This window comes from Globicephala melas, chromosome Y (assembly GCF_963455315.2).
Source record: "Globicephala melas chromosome Y, mGloMel1.2, whole genome shotgun sequence".
NCBI classification, from domain to species: Eukaryota; Metazoa; Chordata; class Mammalia; order Artiodactyla; family Delphinidae; genus Globicephala; species Globicephala melas.
In genome coordinates, this window is record NC_083336.1 from 4,033,451 (window position 1) to 4,049,242 (window position 15,792).

Below are 15,792 nucleotides of genomic sequence, written 5' to 3' on the forward strand. Positions count from 1 at the left end.
TGTACTCTCCTCCGCAGCTCCAAAGCTTCCCCACTCCGCCACCCGCCATCTCCGCCCATGAGGGGGCTTCCTAGTGTGTGGAAACATTCCTCCTTCACAGCTCCCTCCCACTGGTGCAGGTCCCGTCCCTATTCTTTTGTCTCTGTTTTTTCTTTTTTGTTTTGCCCTACCCAGTTACGCGGGGAGTTTCTTACCTTTTGGGAGGCCTGAGGTCTTCTGCCAGCGTTCAGTAGGTGTTCTGTAGGAGTTGTTCCACGTGTAGATGTATTTCTGATGTATCGTGGGGAGGAAGGTGATCTCCGCGTCTTACTCTTCCGCCATCTTCCCGATACCCCCACATAATCTTTTAATAAAAATCCTTTGGCTCTTGCAGCAAAAGTAATTTTCCTCTTAGACACATATACAAATTTACTCTACTCATAACACTGTCTTTTTACTTGTTATCTCCCACTGTTTAGGATCTACTTCATGGTAAACCTACTACTTTCTCTTAAAATCTTATACTTCATGAGTATGTATCAGACATTTACAGACATGCTAAATAAAATCATGTTTATTACACTAATATGAAAATGTTAATAGTTTAATGTATAGACTACTTATATAGAATATACAGATTAATAACTTTATATTGTGAAATCAGTGATAACAGATCCAACTCAACTTTAAAAACTGAATTAAAACACAATATAAAAATAACTATTTTGAAGTATACAATTCAATGACATATAATATCTTCCGAATGTTGTGCACCCATCACCTCTCTAGTTCTCAAACATTTTCATCACCCTATAAATAGTACATGCCCTTTAAAAACACTCCCAATCGCTCCTCTTCCAGGTCCGGGCAGCAATTAACCTGATTTCTGTCTTCATGGCTATGCTTTTTTTGTATACAAGTTCTGCACATATTTCAGTTCCAAACTGACAGAGCTATTTATCATTTGTTTTGCTTTACTCATTTTTTGCATCGTCCATTTACCAGGCCATATGCTACTCTAACCAAGCGGAACCCTATGGGGTCTTCCTGGAACAGACAACCCTCCCCCTGCCCCTCAGTGTCCCCTGCCTGCCTGTTGTCTGTAGAAAACTTTCACCTCCTAGACCTTCCCCAAGTTCCAAAGAGCAAATTTAATCAGAGAAGTGAGAATAATATGGAAACAAAGGAAAACAGTAAAGCAAGACAGAAATAATAGCAGCTTAGCCATTATACAAAGTGAAGGACATTTAGTTCCTCCTCCAGGGCTATATATAATGTTCTGATCCATGTCCTGTGAGCTGTTTTGCAGGTACTGAAACCTCCACCAGGTGGGAGAAGTTAACTTCATGCTGCCCACAAGCACGTAGACCCCAGACCAGTTAGAACCAGAATGTTGATGATGCCGACTCCCAATTACCTCACCACCAGCCAATCAGAAGAATGTCCACGAGCTGATCACACACCCCACATACTAAAAAAAGCATAATTTAAAGGACTATCTCCAACCTAGCTGAAATAACCCCTATTGAGTATTCTTAAGTACCTCATGTACAAAGACACTGAAGGGAATTAACCCTTAAATTCATATTTCCCACTTAAGAAGGGCCTTTGCATTGGACTGGTCAATAGAAAGGACTGCTGACTCCCAACAACATTCATACCATGAGAAGAAGACAACAGCAATGGTAGGCAGCTGACACAAGAAACTGGGCCAGGCCTGTAAGACCCATCCTATGAATTCAACTGTACTGTTTACCAAATATTTGTCTCCCTATCAACTTTGAAAGTTATTGTTCTACTATAATTTTGTTACCCTCAGTGTTTAAAACAGGAAAATAATTCTCTAATGGAGTTTTCACAGAGTATAACTGCTCATGATGTGTAACACTGCTTGCTTTAAATTTATTGCTGGAAGCACGGGTACAGTGCTTATGTGACAACTGGGTATGATTGATAAAATGTATACCCTATAAAATGTTTCCCCATTTAACACATTTCTGAACACGTTTGTGATATCTGATTAGTTTTCCCCCAATGTGGATAACTAGGCCAATATGAAGGAGGCCTAGCACCAAGGGACATGATCCGGACCTGGGGCAGGCAGCTCAAACAACCCAGCAACGACGGACAGATATTTTGATCATCAATGCTTTTTCCTGAAAGATTTGCAATCAAAAGGGGGAAATGATGGAGGAAATGTTCACATATTCAGGTAATGTGACTCTGGCTTATACATGATTGAATATGAAATTTAAGCTAACTGAAATATCCTGTTTGTGGCCTATAAAACATGCACTGTGCATTGGCTTTAGCCATTAATGAAAGATACACTTAAAAATCAGAATGGAGTAACTGTGGTTCAAGCCTCCAAAATGGAGCTGGGTGCCCACTGTTGACGTGAGTTCAGACATGTTCTTATACTACTGAGAACCTGAGTTTCCTAAACTTTATCAAATGTAAGGACACTACCAGCCTTTCTCAAAACAGTATCTGTTAGCAGCTGCCAGCTGCAACCTTCTGGTCTCAAGGTCTCTTCATAACTGTGAAACCCATCTCCTACTTTAGAAATAGTAGTGGCAAATGAGCCAACTCAAGATAGAGCCTCCCAGCAAAAGGCGCTAGATTATTCAGCCAGAATACTATGAGCTAATAAAATTGCTTTAAATTACATTTTGGCAAAAAAAGAAGAGAGAGAGAGAGTGACACAGAGAGAGATACTAGTGGCCAATAGCTCCTATTATGTATAAAAACCCTGGAAAAATGAAAAACCCAAATATAGAATAATTTAAAAGCTTACTTGGTTACTGAATATATTTAAAGAGGAAACACTCCAAAGCTTATTTTTTCTGGTTGCATCTAAAATTAGAGGACTCTTTTTGATCATGATCCTCATTGTAATATGTTGGCTAATTTTCAAATGTGTGTCCAGGTGCTGTAACAAAACAATCAAAGAGAGAAGTAATGTTTTCATACTACAAAATATTGATGCTAAACTTGAAACTCAGCAGTATTTCCAGCTCTGTGTCCATTCCCAAATTAGGCAGGTCTATGCTCCATTTCATTAGGTGGTAGCCAAAGTGGTTGTTGCCCCATTCCCTCAAAGAGTTCAGGAAAATTGAAACAGAAATGGAAACTAAAACTGAGTTCTTCTGCCATGTTTATAATTAACCTCTCTATCCAAAACTTTATTCCCTTTCTTTTTCTCTACCTGTCCCTCAAGACTGAGGGGTATCAAAAAAAAGGGGGGCATTGTAACTATGGAGGCTTCCTGGAACAGACACTCCCCACAATGTCCTCTGCCTGCCCTTGTCTGTAGAAAAACTTTACCCTCCTTGACCTTCCTCAAGTTCCAAAGAGCAAATTTAATCAGAGAAGTCAGAATACGCAGAAAGAGAGGAAAACAGTGAAGCAAAACAGAAATAATAATAGTTTAGCCATTAAACAAAGTGAAGGACCTTTAGTTCCTCCTCCAGGGCTATAAATCATATTCTGAGCCATGCCCTTTGAGCTGTTTTGCAGATACTGAAACCCCCACCAGGTGGGAGAAGTTAACTTCATGCTGCCCACAAGCACACAGACTGCAGACTGGTTGGAACCAGAAGGTTGATGACGCTGACTCACAATGACCTCACCACCAACCAATCAGAAGAATGTCCACGAGCTGATCATGCAACCCACAACCCACCCCCTTCACCCTGTCTTTAAAAGCCTTTCCCTGAAAGCCTGCAGGGAGTTCAGGCCTTTTGAGCACTAGCTGCCTGGACTCCTTGCTTGGCACCTGCAATAAAGGCTACACTTACCTTCACCACAACCGGGTGTAAGTAGATTGGCTTTACTGCACACAGGCGAGCAGACCAAAGTGTGGCTTGGGAACACTACTGGCGCTAAGAGTATGTGTGTAGAAGGGAGAGAAATCACTTTTATTTCAGAAACGAAATGGATTTATTTATGTGATGTGTTTATTTAAGACTCTTTAGGAAAGAGATTTTGCAGATCTCATTTTTTTAAGTTACTGTTTAAGTAAGCAGCCCATATCTTGCTTTAACTGGATAAATTTCATAGGGAAGTGAACACTGGCTGAATGTTACACTTTAATTGCTAGGAGACCAGTCATCTTGTGGTGTCACAGCTACTCAGGTTGAGAACCACTGTGATGGTCTAGACGGTTTATCTGTGTAGGTCTGCCAAAGCAGCATGTGAACTCGCAGGGTTGAAAAACAAGGTGAGAAAAGTAGCTGAAGAAAATTTTATTTGAGATGGCACATATTTCTTCTGAAATTCAAGATGTGTCTCCTAGAGATGTGCCAACTGCTCCAGAAACCTCCATTAGATCTCCATTGTGGGGTCACAAATTCACTGGGGACTCAGTCTTGAGATCTATGATTGAAGAAAATGAATTTCAGGCTCTGTCCGAAGGATCCTTGATTAAAAGACCATGTTACATGTTTTGTGTCTCCAAACCAGAGGAAGATAATGATTTTCTTTCTCTGGCCTTTCCCAGAAAACTTTGGATGTATAGGAGTTTTGTAACAAAGAGCAGGTAGTTAGAATGTCAAAAGATTACAGTTAATTAAAGAAAACCAGACATCTCTCGTGAATGAATTTAGCACTTTTCTACGTATGGGAAGATACAACAGCCTAGGTTCACTGAAAGCATTCGTTTGATATGCACCTTAGCTATCTAGGGTCAGAATCATGTTCTTTCCCATCCTGAGTCCCCTCTGGGTGCACCACTGGGGGCGGCTGTAGTGGCTGAGGGCTTGATGGTGGGCTTCCTGTTTTTATCTTGAGTTCCTTCTGGGTTCACCTTCAGGGACAGCTGCAGTGGCTGATGGCTTGAGGGCCACAAAATCCTTTGTTTACTGATCTGGCTGGCAACACTCTTACTTCACAGTGTGCTCTTCTCTCTATTCCCTCAGGAAAACAGACTGTATGTAGAGACCATTCTTAATCCTGATCACAATACCACCATGGGCGTCTACCTCAGCAAGACCTAAAGTGGTCCTGCTAGCAGTCTGCATGTATAAAGTTTGGCCTGCAAACTTCTTTAGTTTTGCTAAATAAACTAGAGCACCCAACACCCTTTGAACTGCTGTACATCCTCTGACCTCAAAGTCCTTCCTCATACACCAAACACAACGAGAATGAAAGGGACAGCACATCTACAGAGGATGAGTACACAGGGACTCATCAGTTAAAATATCCTCCAGCTTCCAATTTCTGGTTATGGTGGGCAAGGCTTTTCTGCATCAAACTTCCTGCTTTTGAAAAAAACTACAAGCCATGTATGAAAACATTTCTTATGAGGGAGGTCCCTGGTGGTCTAGTGCTTAGGAACCAACACTTTCACACTTTCTGGGCCTATAGGCACAGGTTTAATCCCTGGTGGAAAAACTAAGATCCCGCCAAGCAGTGTGGCCAAAAAGAAAAAAAAAGAAAAAAACTTACCAATCCTCCTAAAAGGACCTAAGGGGTGAGAAGACAGAAAGGAAATTCCAGACTCAAAACCAGGAGCAAAAAGAACTCAGAGCAAGGTAATTAACTTCTCCTTCTTTCATAAAGGCTATCAGCTTTCTCTTTTTTCTTTTTTTTTTTGCGGCACGTGGGCCTCTCACTGCTGTGGCCCTTCCCGTTGCGGAGCACAGGCTCCGGATGCACAGGCCCAGCGTCCATGGCCCACAGGCCTAGCCGTTCCGTGGCATGCAGGGCCCTCCTGGACCGGGGCACGAACCCGCGTCCCCTGCATCGGCAGGCAGACTCTCAACCACTGCGCCACCAGGGAAGCCCTATCAGCTTTCTTTTTGATGACCTCTTAAGGAAACAGGAATAGAAATCAAAGCCCAAAGTTAAGTCTCAGGGTAAAGTTCAGTCTAATAGGAGACCCTGCCCACAACTAGCTGGGCCCCAAAGGGCCATAGCCTCACAAACAGCTGAGCTGAAAACAATCCCATCTTCCTTAGAACTTAAAAACAAATGAATTTCACACTGCCTGGTCAGCACAGGGAATCTCAAGCCTTGATCAAGGGGATTTCAAGCTGACAGACACCCCAGAGACCAGAGAGATCAGAATGCACATTATCTAAGAAGGAAGCCATTGTCCTAGGCCTCTAAATATTCTTACTAATTATATTTTGCATACACTGTCCAGCACAGATGGAACTAAGACAGCATGATTAAGAACCAGCACCCGCAGAAGTCAGGCTCAAACAGACTTCAGAATTTGGAACTTCACTGAAAGTATCTACAAGGATAAAAGACAATCTTGGCAAAGCGACCAAGCAGATTTGAAAAACAATCAAGAAGAACTTTTAGGAATGAAAAATGCAGTAGCTGAAATTAAAAACCAAATAGAATGGGTTTAAAGAATGTATTTACATTCAGTTGAAGAGCAAATTAGAAAAATGGTGGATGATGAGAAAAAGTTGCCCTAAACTCACCACGGAAAGACAAAAAGGTGAAAAACAGAAGTATGGATGAACGTGACTAATGTGGAACCTAATTTTCCAGAACATGGCCAGAAACCACTCAAGCTCCAAGAAGTTAAAGAGGAGAGGGGTGTGGTATTCTCAAGACCTATTTTCCCAGAAGAGGAGAAACAATTTTGAACTTTGGTGGTTTCAATATGCATGCTACAATTCCTACAGTTACCTTTTAAATAGCAGTATCAGAAATGGCTAATATTTAAAATCATTCAGGAAACATAACTACCGTATGACCCGGCAATCCCACTACTGGGCATACACCCTGAGAAAACCATAATTCAAAAAGAGTCATGTACCAAAATGTTCATTGCAGCTCTATTTAAAATAGCCAGGACATGGAAACAAGCTAAGTGTCCATCATCAGATGAATGCATAAAGAAGATGTGGCACATAAATACAATGGAATATTACTCAGCCATAAAAAGAAACGAAATTGAGCTATCAGTAATGAGGTGGATAGACCTAGAGTCTGTCATACAGAGTGAAGTCAGTCAGAAAGAGAAAGACAAATACCGTATGCTAACACATATATATGGAATTTTAGAAAAGAAAGTGTTGTGAACAACCTAGGGGTACGACAGGAATAAAGACACAGACCCATTCAAGAATGGACTTGAGGATATGGGGAGGGGGAAAGGCAAGCTGTGACAAAGTGAGAGAGAGGCATGGACATATATACACTACGAAACGTAAGGTAGATAGCTAGTGGGAAGCAGCCGCATAGCATGGGGAGATCAGCTCGGTGCTTTGTGACCGCCTGGAGGGGTGGGATAGGGAGGGTGGGAGGGAGGGAGACGCAAGAGGAAAGAGATATGGGAACATATGTATATGTATAACTAATTCACTTTGTTATAAAGCAGAAACTAACACACCACTGTAAAGCAGTTATACTCCAATAAGGATGTAAAAAAGAAAAAAGTTTTGGTTATAGACAGTGGTGATGGTTACGCAACACTGTGACTGTATTTAATGCCACTGAACTGTATATTTATAAATGGTTAAAATAAATATGCTTTATGTGTATTTTACCACAATACCAAAAGAGGAATATAAAAAAATTTTTAAAAAGTTGGAACATTACAAAATAATCAATCCAGGAAAGCTATGAAAGGGAAAGGGAGTGGGGGAAATAGCTGTACACAGAAGAGGCAGGACAAGCAGAAAGCACCATAAAAAGTGATACATATATGTGTGTGTGTGTGTGTATATATATATATATACACACATATAAATATATATCTCAAACCTTAAATGGGCCACACAAAAAGCCAGCATCAAAAAATAAAATACAGGTCAGGTTTACCTACGATCTACAGATATCAAATATCTGGAAAGAAACTGATATGCTGCATGAATGCTAAACAAAAGGATGCTATAAGAGGTGAACTACCAGGGAGATACTGTATTTTAAATTTGTGTGTTCTAACAAGCTTCAAGTAGATACTGCAAAAACTGACAAATATAAAAGGACATATAAAGAATATCACACCCAACATTCCTGGACACTATATCTAATTAAGCACCAAGACTGTCTCCACCATGCCAACCTTCTAGTGGGTCAAGCATGAGCTTTGAACTTGTTTCTACTATCATGAAAGAAATTACTGGAAATACAGTTTGGTAGAAAGAATGGCAGATCAGGATCAAGAACCCACTTCCTTAGAGGAAACCTATTTTAAAATTTTATTTTATTATTAAAATTAAATAAATTTAATTTATTAAATTAATAATAAATTTAATTGGATCTTTGTTGCTGCGCACAGGCTTTCTCTAGTTGTGGCGAGCGGGGGCTACTCTTCGTTGTGGTGCACGGGCTTCTCGTTGCAGTGGCTTCTCTTGTTGCGGAGCATGGGCTCTAGGCCCGCAGGCTTCAGTAGTTGCAGCACACCAGCTCAGAAGTTATGACACATTGGCCCTAGAGCACACAGGCTTCAGTAGTTGTGGCGCATGGGCTTAGTTACTCCAGGGCATGTGGCATCTTCCCAGCCCAGGGATCAAACCCGTGTACCCTGCATCGGCAGGCAGATTTTTAACCACTGTGCCATCAGAGAAGTCCTGAAACTTTTTTGATTATACTTTTCCATACTGTTTTCTTCACTTCTGATCCAATCAAATTGGTCTTACATATTCAAAGGATGTGGATGAACAGGGAAAAAAAAGAGGAACACAACCTCATACTGCAAACAGAAGCAAACAAGCCTATCCAACAACACGCTGTTAACCAAGCATAGAGAAAATGGTGAGTAGTAAAGAGACTTCTAGTCTTTGCCTTCCTCAGCCCCAAGAGGTGACCTCTTAGCTCTTAGAACATCCAGCCTGGTAACAGTGTTTCTGGTGACCTGGGGGCTTCCGGCTACACTTGACAGTCTAACAGTGTGATATATGGTAGGGACTTGGGGCCATTGGGTATTAGCTCTACCACTGAAGGGACCAGAGGCTAGGATCAGCCACAGGGGTGGTCAGCCACATGGCTGAGCCCCAATAAAAACTCTGGACACTAAGGCTTGGGTGGGTCTGTCTGGTTGACCAAACTTCATGTCTGCTGTCACACGTCACAGCCAGGAATACTGAGCAATATCCATGACTTCACTGGGAGAAGACAATTGGAAGGTTTGTGTGTGTAGCTTTCCTAGACCCTGCCCTACTGCACCTCTTCCCTTGGCTGACTTTAATCGGTATCCTTTCCCTATAATAAATTGTAACCGTGAGCGTAACAGCCTTCAGTGGGTATTGCAAGTTGTTCTAAAGTGTTATTAAATCCGGGTGTGGTTTGGGGAACCCTCCCACCCACAAACTTGCAAGTGGTATCAGATATCAGGGTGTGGTATTGAGGATGACAATCTAACACTGCCACTGCTCGTAATCTACCAATACCACGTTAGTAATACCAGGAATATAATTCCAGGGTCAAAAAGAACTACAAAAACACCTTTGTCTCCACTCAGTGGATTTCTTGTCCCTAGGAAAACTGGCTTTGCAATTTTCATGTTATTTTATGTGTACTGTTTATAAAACTAAGTAACTTAATTAATACCAGGAGTTTCATCACAAGAGAAAGAGATACAGATATATGTAAAACAAAGTTTAGTTGGGGGGAAAATCTGTAAAGTTAAATTTTAACTGGAAATTTAATTTAATAAATAACGTTTACTTTAATTGGAAATAGGACATACAATTCAACTTCAAAAATTATTTTCAAAGGATTGCAAAAGTTGAGAAAATAAGAATAACGAGTCCCCATGTACGCACCCCCAGCTTCAACATTTTCTAACCCACGGCCAGCCTTGATTCATCTTTACCTAAGCAGTCCTGCACTGGGTCATTCTGAAACAAATGCCCAGCCACAGATCATTTGAACCTGAAATATTCTGGTACTCCTCTCTAAAAGGCAAGCAACTGCATCGGACTGCTAGGTTTCTTAGTCTCTTCCAATTTATGCTCTCCTCTCTCTTTTCATCCACGTTTGAGTCTGTTCTCCTTTTTGACAAGAATTCCTCACGAGAGGTATCGTGCACTGCCACTGGGAGGCACATCATGTCTGGTTATCTCTTTTGTTGTCATGTTGAAATCAAGCAACAGGTTTAGGTGTCATAAGCGTGACCCCCAACACTAATATCCACTCGCAATGTTTTCACTTAAGGAAAAGAACTTTGACACCAGTGAAGTATTCTGGTCTACAATTTCCAGGTGAGTAGTAAATAATCAGGAGTGCAGGTAGCACAGGTGCAAAGTCCTTATGGTGAAATAATACTTGAACAATCCCAGACTGTGGAGTACTGAATTAGACAGGAAGCCTGCACTCTTTAAAATTCAAAACAGGGAGGAAAACTCAGGTTAAAAGAGTCCCAAAGAGACACTACAGAAAACTGTGTGTGAGAACATTGGCTGGTCCTTGGATCCACGTGGGGAAGGGAACACAGGCACAGGAAAAGAAAGAAAGAATGTAAAAGCAATAGAACAAGATGTTAACAATCATTTGCAGGTAGGCAGAAAATAAGCTGCCATCGGTTATTTGTCCTTGTCCTATTTTTTCAGTCTTTCTATATTTTGTGGTATTTTTGTTAAAACCAGTTGGGGAAAATATTGTACTTCATTAGCACATCAGATACCAGCTAACACTGGATGTGAACCTCTGTCAGAGGAATCTGAGGAGTGGAGAGGGGAAACAACTCTGCAGAGAAACATTTCATCAACACTAGGTTAAGGTTATTCGGACACCTTTAGCCCTTTACCTCAAGGAACTCACCTAAAGTCATCAGAGTCGAAACACAAAGTTTCCCTCTCGTGGCCAACTGTAGTTTATATAGCTAACCTGCAGAGACTGGGCTGATGGATGCAGCCCAAAGGGAAGTCTCACAACTGTTTAGCGTCAAGTTCAAGAGACCGTCTGGCAACTTCTCGTCCTAAATGTGTGGACTGGGATGAGAATGGGACTCAAGGAGAACATCTCTGCCAGAAGCAACCGTCACTTATCTCTCTGACTTCCACATTGCAGTTCTATCTAATCAAGGTAGGGTACAAGTGAAATAGAAGGAGCAACAGGAAAAAGGAAGAAAGAGAGAGAAGGTTGGGAGGGAAGAAAGGAAACAAATACTTACCTGTGTCCAATTTGATAAAGTTGGGTATCTTGCCAGTCCCTAAATCAATCAGTACGGTGTCCTTCACCTTGATGAGACAACCTGGGTATTGAACGGTACAAGCATATGAGTTACCAAGTGCAGGATTCCCTTTGTACCCACAGTTAACTTCCTCACTTCGCGTACTATCTCACACAGCAAAGAAAACCGATATAAAGTGTAAAAGCAAAGCCAACTGAAACCACCACCTAATTATTATCCCATCTGCATGATCAGATCCCCCAGATGGCTGTCCTCTTGCTCTCTGTACATCCCCTGCTGGACCGGTGCCTGCTTCGCCTACACCCTACTCACATGATTGACTTTGTCCTACATACCTGCCCCTGACCCAGCTAGTGATTGCTGTAGCTTTAGATCAGAACACCTTTACCAGGATAGCTTAACAAAGGGGCAGTGAGGGGTGTGCCCCTCTACTAGTTTCCCTGGTAACTAATGAGCCGACCTGCTGTCAATTCCACCTATAACTGGTAACCTTCCCCCTACCCCAGGAGTCCTGCCTGCTGTGAGCTGCACATAATGGGGTGTTGCTCCAGGACCTTGCTTAGATGTGTAAGCCCCGCCCCCAGCCATTAAACCACTGATGTCTACCTTGCTGACCCCAGGCTCTTTCTTTGGTCTTAAAGCTGGGCAAGTGCAGGGTTTGCAGGCCTAGGGCTTGCAGGCCTCTGGCCTGCAGCCCAAGAGTGAGACAAAGGAAATCTCACAGGGATGAAAGATTCAGGATATATAAAATTTAAAAAATAATAAAGTAAGATAAAATAAAGTAAGGTCAATAGAACGCTATGATAGTTTGATTTAAAATAAGAAATATGTTACTTTGGTCTTCATCCAAGGTTCTTCCTAACACAGAAATCAGTGAAAAGGTGAAATCAATGTCTTTTTTTATTCCTAACAAGCTTTTCAACCATGAGTTTAATTTAATGAGGAGACTTTTGGAAAACCCTGGATTACTATAGGATGGCAGCTGAAATATTTACAGACAAAATGATATTGTGTGTGGGATTTGCTTCCAAATATGAGGAGAAGTGAATGGAAGTGTAAGAGAAACAAATTTGGCCATGACTGATCCATGTTGAAATTTGGTCAGAGGACCATAGGGATTTATTTTACTATTTTTATACATTTATAGTTCTCCAAAACTTAAAAGGAATTTTAAAATATATTTCCACTCTGTTTTAAGAACTCTAATTTTAAGAAATACTTTCAAACAATACAAATCGGAGGAAATGGTGACATAAGCAAAGAGAGGAATATTGATTATTACTTATTCCCACAACAGAAGAATATTTATTTAAGGAGTTTTCAACCAAAGTTTGACAACTCAGTGATCATAGGAAGAAAAAATTAGTTTACTTGTAGCTCTGTTTTAAAAGAAGCTGGTGGCAGCATTCTGACAGTTTCTTGAAAAGGGATATCAACATTTGCAATCTACCTCTGACTACCCTGAGTAAGACTGCCAATAAAATAGGGCAGTTTTCTTAATGACAAAGGAAACATATAAACATATTATGTCATACAGTTTATGATGCTCCCACGACGTCAGGAATTTATTCTAGGGCCTACAATAGTGCCAGGTAAGTAGCAGGTGTTCAGTAAATATGTTTTATTAATAAAGGAATGAATACATGAAAAAACATACGAATGACTGAGTTCTAAATTTTAATTGAGGAAGATATAGTATATCACTTCATCATGGGGACACAAAACTTAAGGATATACAAAGATAAACATAAGGCAACAGGACTTAACTTTTCGTTCATGTGGGATATGCTCCTGACAGTCTTAATTGATCAGAAGTTGCAAAATCAAGCCCACCATCTGCTCCACCACAGCCTCTAACACAGACCATTTGTCTTTTCCAGCATGAACAATGAACACTCAAAAAGGGGTCCTCCACAGGCAGCACAGAACTTTTCTTCATTGGTCTCGATTTTACTTCCTTACTATGATCTTATAAAAGCAATCACATGCAAGGCAGAGCATGGAGAAGTAAAACAGAGAAGTGGCAAATGTAAGAGGCCACTGCACGGCCATAGAAGCTGCATTTGGCTAAGATGGGATTTAAAACAACAAAAATCCCCCAGCTCTCTATCAGGGAAACACTTCCAAATGGAAATCTGTTTGAGCTGGGGATAGAGGGTGGAGAGGAGTATGTTATTCAGTGTTATTCAAAAGCACCTGTCTGGGGCATTTCTATGCTGGCACAGCTGCTAAGAAGAAGCACAGAGAATATGCATTCTGCAAGCCTCCCCACATGAATGGAGACTGTACCTCAGATATAAATAACTTGCCATTTGCATCCTCTAGAGTCCCGTGGTAGACAGTTCTTTGTTTGATTTTAAAGTTTCAAATAGCTCAGGGAAGTTAGAGAGGGCCTAACTGTCCTCACTTGCTTACCCATGCTGTCTGCTTGGCTGCTAATTCTACTAAGGAATGTTTTGTGAGTCTCTACTTCCACTGCCAGTACATACACTAAGAAATTGACGAGGGAAAAAAAATCAAAACAAAGATTAGAAACACATAGCAACAGATGACAACTGTGAATAGCATAAAGTTTTCAGTCTTAGTACTACTTACAAACTCTATTGTCCATATTTTCAACGGAAAAGAGGGAGAAGAAAGCTACAGGAAGAGTTGTATGTTCTTTCTGTCATTCTTTCTTTCACATTTTGTGACTGATCTTGTTTACTCATCCAAAGCTTCATGAAGAAGAGTGCCTTTTAAATATAGTAAGTATATATTAGGCAAAATATTTATATCACTTGGCAATTCAAAGAATAGTTGTACCCTTTTATTGAATAAAAATATTTTTCCTCATGAGCTAGTTCTAAGATTTCTTAAGAAATGTTGGCAAGACTCCAGCATGGGGCGGGGGGCCTTCTGAGCGAAAGCACATGCTCTCCTGTGAGTGACTCGCCTGGTAGCTGTAGTTCCCACGGAAGCTGGCTTCCTCAAGAAAGCGCCTTCAAAGGTTATCGTGTCCATGTCGTGACTGCTCTATCCATCAGCGGATCCAGTGACTCAGTGAAAACACACCTTCCTTCTTCTATTTTCACTTTCCTGCAGGGCAGAGCAGCAGAGCAGAAGCTCCACCACTGCCCTCCTTGTTGGTCAGGATCAGATGGGCCGGACTGGAAAGGCAGGCGGGGCTGCCGAGGCCGGGTGAGGGTGGGCTGTGTGCCTGCCGGGGGCTTCGTGACCAGCCTCAGACCCGGGGTGGGCACGGAAGGGTGCACGGAAACCAGGGGCTATGGGTGCCCAGCCTGCGCGGGAGACCAAGCTCCACAAAGCGCACCCCGCACTGACTTAGGACTGAGCCCCTAAGGTGGCATCTTAACAAAACATAAAGGGTGCGAAAGTGTACACTATACATGATAAATGCACACAGGAGAAACGGGACGAGTGACGAGTTCAGCACATAGTGTTTGCATTTCCGATGTCAGAACACAAAACCGGCCCCAAAGATCCATTCTACCACATGGCAAATACTGAAGAACCAAGTTTCAGTCTTAAAATACATCTTAAAGTCAGTATTCTCCTTCAAGGAGGAAGAAAAGAACCATGAATAAATGACAATAGAGTGAATTTGCCTGAGTTTCTGTCTTCCACCCTTCAAGTCAAAGAAAACAGCATGGAAACTGTCGAATCTTCACACAACAGCTACTCTTTTATAAAATAACCTGTTTGAGATGTTAATTTAACAACAAGGAAAAGCCAAGCCCTGCTCCTGTCACTATCAAAAAATACATATTTATAGACTTTCGAAAAAAAATTGTATATTAATAACTTTGCACACATATTTGAAAGACAATTTTAGCTAGACAATTTTAGAACTTCGCAGAAATAAAATAGGCAGATAAATACTCCAGCAAACAGCATCAACCGGCAGCAGGGGTATGTTAGCCCGTGGTCTCGTGAAAAATGTTATCTTCTCCCTGGGTGGGCATGGAAAAAATTATGTTAGAAGGTGATATGCAGACACGGAAAGCTGGCAGGAAGCTCTCATATCAATGATGGCTTTCCTTGTTCAAAGAACAATCAGAATTTGAATTTCCATAATATATGTTCGTATACAAATTTTCAAAATTTTAATAGAAGTTATGATACTCCTAGGAGGGCAGGGATTTATCTCCAGTGGCTGGAAGAGTGCCTGCTACATAGTGTTAACTCTTGTTCTATCAACAAATGAATACATTTTAAAAATATATCAATAGATGAATTCTAAATCAAAACTGAAGGAAGTGGTTATAATATCTTGTGTTATTTTATGATAAGGACATAAAAATTACAGGTATAGAAAAAAACAAAGCTAAAAGTCAGGCACAAAGTAGTATGGATAGAACTGTGTGGGGAGAGGAGCTGCAGGCCTCGCAAACGTGGCCACCCGGGCCCCAGCCCCTGTTGCTCCCTCCTGTGAGTAAAGGATTCCCTGCCCAAGTATCCACTGACAGACGAATGGATAAAGCACCCGTGGCACATATATACAGTGGAATATTCCTCAGCCATAAAAAGAAACGAATTGAGTTACTTGTAGTGAGGTGGATGCACCTAGAGTCTGTCATACAAAGTAAAGTAAGTCAGAAAGAGAGAAACAAATACCCGTATGCTAACACATATATATGGAATCTAAAAAAAAAGGCTCTGAAGAAACTAGGGGCAGGACAGGAATAAAGACGCAGACGTAGAGGATGGAC

At 41.2% G+C, this 15,792-nt stretch overlaps 1 long non-coding RNA gene across 1 annotated transcript; it reads right to left on the reverse strand.

Moving 5' to 3' along the window:
- Positions 1–3,999: 3,999 nt before the first annotated feature.
- LOC132594634 (uncharacterized) lies at positions 4,000–14,196 on the reverse strand. Its single transcript, XR_009560819.2, has 4 exons — positions 14,016–14,196; positions 13,676–13,815; positions 11,060–11,140; positions 4,000–4,356 (listed from the first exon to the last, which is right to left on the reverse strand). It is a non-coding gene; the product is annotated as an uncharacterized lncRNA (long non-coding RNA).
- Between the last annotated feature and the right edge of the window lie 1,596 nt (positions 14,197–15,792).